The sequence below is a fragment of the Neolamprologus multifasciatus genome, chromosome 14, assembly GCF_963576455.1.
Source record: "Neolamprologus multifasciatus chromosome 14, fNeoMul1.2, whole genome shotgun sequence".
NCBI lineage: Eukaryota > Metazoa > Chordata > Actinopteri > Cichliformes > Cichlidae > Neolamprologus > Neolamprologus multifasciatus.
In genome coordinates this window covers 35395549-35401646 of record NC_140452.1, presented here as the reverse complement: position 1 = coordinate 35401646, position 6098 = coordinate 35395549, and the positions used below count along the sequence as shown (strand labels likewise).

At 44.1% G+C, this 6098-nt stretch overlaps 1 long non-coding RNA gene across 1 annotated transcript; it reads left to right on the top strand.

The window, feature by feature from the left end:
- The first annotated feature begins 5148 nt into the window (after window positions 1-5148).
- LOC146504521 (uncharacterized) lies at window positions 5149-6098 on the top strand. Its single transcript, XR_014868677.1, has 2 exons — window positions 5149-5770; window positions 5869-6098. It is a non-coding gene; the product is annotated as an uncharacterized LOC146504521 (long non-coding RNA).

The following is a 6098-nucleotide window of genomic DNA, read 5'->3' as shown; positions in this document are numbered from 1 at the left end:
GTCATTTCAAAAAGAAAAATAATTTAGACTGGATTTCCTCGTTGAATCCTTTTGGACAGGAACTTGTTTCCTAATTGTCCCAAATAAGTGGCTTTCTCCTGAGCCCATTTTAATTTTGGAGAAGCTCACTTTGCAACAGTATTCTCCACGACGAGTATAGTATAGTATATAGCGCTTCTGTTCTAATCGTGCAGATCTGCTCAAACAGAGATCATCAAACAAAACTTCAGTGCACCATGAAAGCAACAAAATAAAAGGAAATAAAGAAAATAAAGGAAAGGAAAGAAAGGCCTTGTTTAAGTCATGACACGTGTTCTTCATGCCAGGGGGATAAATCGTAACAACCCTTCTCATGTAACTAAATGTGTGCCATGTTAAAACTTCTTCACACACCAGAAACTCACAATCAGCTCACTCATCTAAAACCTCTCATCAGCGTTCTGTTTTCTCCTCTATGATGCAACCATCTGTCCTCCTATAATATTCAGTCCACTAGTCTATGTATCACTTTCATCTTACTAGTGACTTGGACAAGATGACAAACAGAATCTCATGCTTACGATGCTGTCTGGTCTTCATGAGTATCATTTATTGTGTATATGTATGTAGGGTTAGTATAGTTAATGCATTTTCTGTATGTTTTTGTGTTCCTCTCTCATCACACTTTCATTAATCTCATCACTGCTTAAACAACACACATCTCTCTCTGTTTTTTTTAACTGTCCTTTTCTCCAAAACAGAAAATAGCATTACAGCTGTTTCAGACTGAGAAACACCAAACACTCTTCATGCTGTCATTCATCCACACAACTATTTAATTTCTTTTTGTCCACTGGGCAGGTGATCTGCAGAATCATGTCTGCCCCAGCTGGATACCTTTTCACACACACCGTGACGTCAAACACGCTCACACTCACTTCTGCTTAGATCACAATTACACTTCATTAATTTCGACAACGAGATCTGCATCTCCATAGGGCAGGGTGTTATCACCTGGCCCTTTACCTGTGTACTGTCCTCTGACACGGGTCCAATTATAAGTGAGGCATCTCCTAAAAGTAACCTAAGTTTCCTGTCCATTTAAACGGTATGAAGAACAAAGCTGTCTGTGTCGAGCTATGAACTCATCAACATTAGTCAATGGGTCTCCAAGGCTCTTGCAAGCATCAGCACATTCAGACTCGGTCCATGGCCGGTAAACATGAAGAGTGCGGCTATCATCCCCGTCCACTCCATAATGTGGGTTAGCAACCTCTACCATAGGGTAAGTGCTCACCTCACAGAATGGATCAGGAGAAAAACTTTCTTCATCTTCACACTCTGGGACAGAAACACCATATGTTTTTTTGTGTTGTGTCAGGGATGGATATGTGGTTGTAACGTTTGTGTTCACTAACTTTACTTTCTGTTTCCTGCCCTGCCTAGTCTGTCTTAGACTCGATGCTGCTCCTAATGCCTCTCCATACTCAGCCTTTAATTTCTCCTCCTCTGCTTCTGCTCTCTCACACTCTTCTCTGCCTTTCTTTCTGCTAACATTCTTGCTCTTCCTAATGCTTTTCTACGGTGTTGTTCTAAAGTAGTTGCAGTGGATTGAGCTGTGGTTTCATCCTCAGGTTTTACAACTACTACTTGCAATATTGCTCTTTTAACATTCTGTGCTCCTCTTCTCTTTTGAGCAACTGCTAACTGCAACTCCTTCCTCTGCTTCACTTTCCCTGTTTTACCGGCTACACTTACAGCTATTCTTTCTACAAGCACTTTACTCTTAACTTCCACTAATGTCCATTCAAATCCATATTTTTCACGTCAACAACCTACATACTGCGTGCAGCCCGGTAAAAATTTCTCCATAAATTTTACATCCCCTTCTAAGGCAGACTTACACATTTTATTCCCCATTATGACAATTCTTTTAAGTTTGCGGCAGGTAACACCTTACCTCAAAAATCCAGGCTACGTGTACACAACAGGTCACAGAATTAGTTAACACCGCTTTAGGTTTCCTTCTGTGTGGCTGCGTTCACTTACACACGCATACGTTCATTCACACACTTTTTAAGGCCTATAATCTTAAACTCTCTATACCGCGGCGAGCTCTTTCCTCCTTATACATTGGTGGAGAAACCATATACTCAACACCCTTAACTGCGGAGTCCCTTTTATTTTATAGAGCTCTATCCTCCTTTCGGCGGAGAAACCAACCTTACCCTCCTTAAATAAATCAAAAAGATTAAAACAAAAACAAAAACACTGGCGGAGAAACCAGGCAGCTTGCGTCTACACGCACAGCTAGCGTGCTTCTGGACCTGCGACCTATCCGCACAGTCACAGAGCCGCTTCCTCTAAGTTCGCGTGGACCCGCGCAACCAACGCAACCAACGCACTCCTGTGCTTGCGTGAAACCGCGCAGCTGCGGAGCCGTTTCTTTTCTTTAATAGCCTGCATCCTTCCCGCACAGCTCTCATGGACCTGCGTCCGAAACGCACAGTCCAACGCACTCCCGTGCTCGCGTGAAACCGCGCAGCTGCGGAGCCATTTCTTTCTTTAATAGCCTGCGACCTTCCCGCACGGCTGGCGCACTCACGTACCTGCGAGAACCTGCACGGTCACGTAGCCGCTCTCTATTGTTTTAGGTTCGCGTGAAACCGCGCAACCAGCGCTCCCCTGGACTCGCGTGTACCCGCGCAGTCTCAGTGACGCATTCCTATCTAGAATTCCACATTCATTCACACGGTTATAGAGACGCTCTCTGTTTGCTTACTGTTGTGTTGCGTTTCGTTCACAGGAGAGTTCCAGAATCCCGTCAGTCGCCGTCCACGAGGGGAGTTCAAACGCTATCTCGCCGGCCTGGTCGCGACTTTAACACTTCAGGGCTTTATCAGGCGTCCTACGGCCTGGCTGTTGACAGTCTGCGGCTTGTCCTCTCTCTCCTCAGTGTACGGCAAAATTCTTGGGCTCCGGCTCTGAAGGACCAAATAAATGTTGTGTCTAAGTCAGACCCCGCTGATCCCAGAACTTATTCCCATGAAAGAAAGACAAGGCAACAGCGATCGATCTTTTCACTTGCAAGGGAGGCCTTGTCGGTATGTCAGCTCATCACAAAATGACCTCTCCGACTGCCCCCTCTCGCTCCCTTTTATTGGCAACGTTCACACAATAAACAATAGTTTACAACACGTACCTTCCCCACGTAACCCCCTTGGTTACAAAGACAAGGCACTGTGTGTGTGTTATGTGAGAGAGAGAGTGTGTGTGTGTGTGTGTGTGTGTGTGTGTGTGTCAGATCAAAGGGTCCTATAACATAAAAGCACAGGAACATCCTTGGTCATAAAGAGGGTAGTCCCCCCACACCCCAGATAACACAATGAAGCCATACAAAGGGGAGGAAGTTTACCACATCAAACAGACCTTCACAGAGGGTGTTCCTGTGATCAGAAACACTACCGCCCCCCCTCCCAGAATCTTAAAGATCTGGGGAGGGGAGGACAGAAAGAATTCCTTAAAACAATGTACAAATGATAAACATAAAAATGACAATATTTAACAATTCACCTTAACAATTTGTCTCTCAGAAACAGTTCATAACTTCAACTCATCCATGTCACCTAAAAGGTAAACCTGTTTCTCCATCAGCTGTTCAGCTCTGATGATTCAGTAAGGACATCTCCTGGTTTCATCTTCATGTTTCCCTCTCACCACAGATCCAAACCATCATGACCAGCAGCTTTACAGCTGTGGCTCCAGCAAACATCAGCTGATACTAGAAATTAATATTAAATCAATTCTAACAACAGCTGATCAAGCTTAAACGTGCTGCTGTTGTTTAGCGCATCATCTGGCGCAAAGTGGACGATAAACAAACAAGAGAGACGATCATTGATCAGTTTCATGATTGAAGGAGAAACAGGAGAGAGAATGAGAGAAGAAGAGGCAGCTGTGCAGCAAAGACACAGAATAACTCCAGCTTTGTGTCTTTTTCATTGTAGCTGAAGTCCGGGACAAACTGTTCCTTTTCACCTCAACACGAAACGCGTAATATTTTCTCTGAATACGAGACGATTCTGTCTTTTTACGGGACGGTTGGAAACTCTACTAACTAACCTTATGAATAAAATAAAGTTCACTATCAGTAACATCATAGCACCACCTAGCAGTATAGAAACTCAGTCATGCTAGCTAGTACGCAGAGTTATTGTAACTGACTGTAAAAAGTCAGCATAACGAAAATAAACTAAACTTGGTTCATATCTGACCCAGATAGACTGCAGGTCATAACTTCTTACCTGAAGTTCAGTTCACCGCCTCGGGTCTCTGCTCCTCCTGCCTCCCCCTTCCCTCATCCACCTGCTGGCCTCTGTGGAAGCTCCGCCACAGCCACCACCAAACAACTGAGTTATTTTTACACATAGGCCAGCATGTGGCCAATCCACCACCTTTCATTGTTTATACCGTTAGAAAAAATAAAATAAAATCATCGGCCCATAAAAATGAAAAATCACCATCGACCCACCGGGCAAATGCCCGATGGCTAGTCCAGCTATGGTCGTGCCATCAGTTAACCCTTCGCGTGCCAACTTTGCCCAGGGTTGCTGACCCCTGCAATAGAGCAACACAGAGACGGACAGAGAGAAACAGCAGAGGGGAAAAAAGTGCTGGGGTGTCCTCTGGTCCCCTAATATATAGGGACCAGAATCCCTGCCCCTGCTGCTGGGTAACTTTCCCACCCGTTCTCCAGCCAAACACAACTGCAGGGGTCAGTTAGCGGCCAAGGTCTTGGCCAAAGGCCAGTCAGGACTCTCACTACCCTTTGGCTTATCACAATAGGTCATGACACGGTCAAACATCACACATTAATCCTAATTATTAAATCTTACTCAGCAAGTGGCACAATCTCATATATAAAAACACTTCAGTGTAGGTTCAAAGTATGTGTGTGTGTGTGTGTGTGTGTGTGTGTGTGTGTGTGTGATTATATCGTATGATATTTTATCGTGATTGTTCCCAGCTGCCATAATGTGCACCAAAAATTAACACTGTTTGTTCTCAGTCCTTACAACACTTTCTCTCACGTAGAGCCAGTTAATGTCTCCAGACCAGCCCTAAAGCAGTGCTCCCTGATCTTTGGAAATGAATCCACTGTGAGTGTGTGAGTGTGTGTCGAGCCGAGTGTAAATCCTGAGGCTGAATAGCCTTTGTACAAGCACACACGCTTCTTAGCAGGGCGAAGCTATGAGCTAGAAAAATCCAAGCTGGCAGACAGCCTGTGTCTGACCAACCAATCAGAGAGCTCCTTACATCCCACGGTGTGGCTAATTTGAATAGCAGCAGGATTTTTAAAATGAAGTTGTTAATCCAACTGCTAATCCACATGTTAATCCCTGAGGGAACAGGAAAGGGAAATGGATTTTGAAATGCAGTTTATTAAATTGGAATTCAAAAATGAATTTACAAATGCAGATTTTATTCTACAATTCATTAATTAAGTGCAGAATTTTTTATTTCGATGCGCGTGGCTCTTGTGGTCCTCCATAAAAAAAAAGCTTCATCTCCTCTCTCTGTTTATACCAACTCTACTGCCTGACGGGCTTTTGGAGACTCAGATTTGAAGCCAAACAGAAAAGACGATCTTGTTTACACTGAATGTTTTCTAACAGTAAATATTTTTCTAACATTTGTTCCCAGTTTCTGTCTTTCCATGTGTTGTCCCTTAATCTGAACTGGAACCCAATGAAGCAGAGTGTGTTCACCTCCTACGAGCCATCCTGTCACAGTGAGTGGAAGCTGCAGTATCAGATACTGGCTCTTTGTCATTTACAATGTGAGCTGTTCATGGTGGCCTAAACAAACTGTGTGCTCCTGTTGTTAAAGGGAATCATCCTGCGAAGCCACAAGTCAGCGTCACCTCTGTTTCCTGCTTGTCCAAAGTGAACAGTCATGAAAAGATCAATTCATACAGAAGTGAAGCAGCAGGATCAGTCATGGACGCACGAGTTTGTTTGTTTTGTGGCACCAAAAGGGAGCCTGGAGTGACTGGAGCCCCACTGGATCATCACCAGTAGGAAGAAAAAAAAAACACCACGTGGAACATTTTTGTAGAA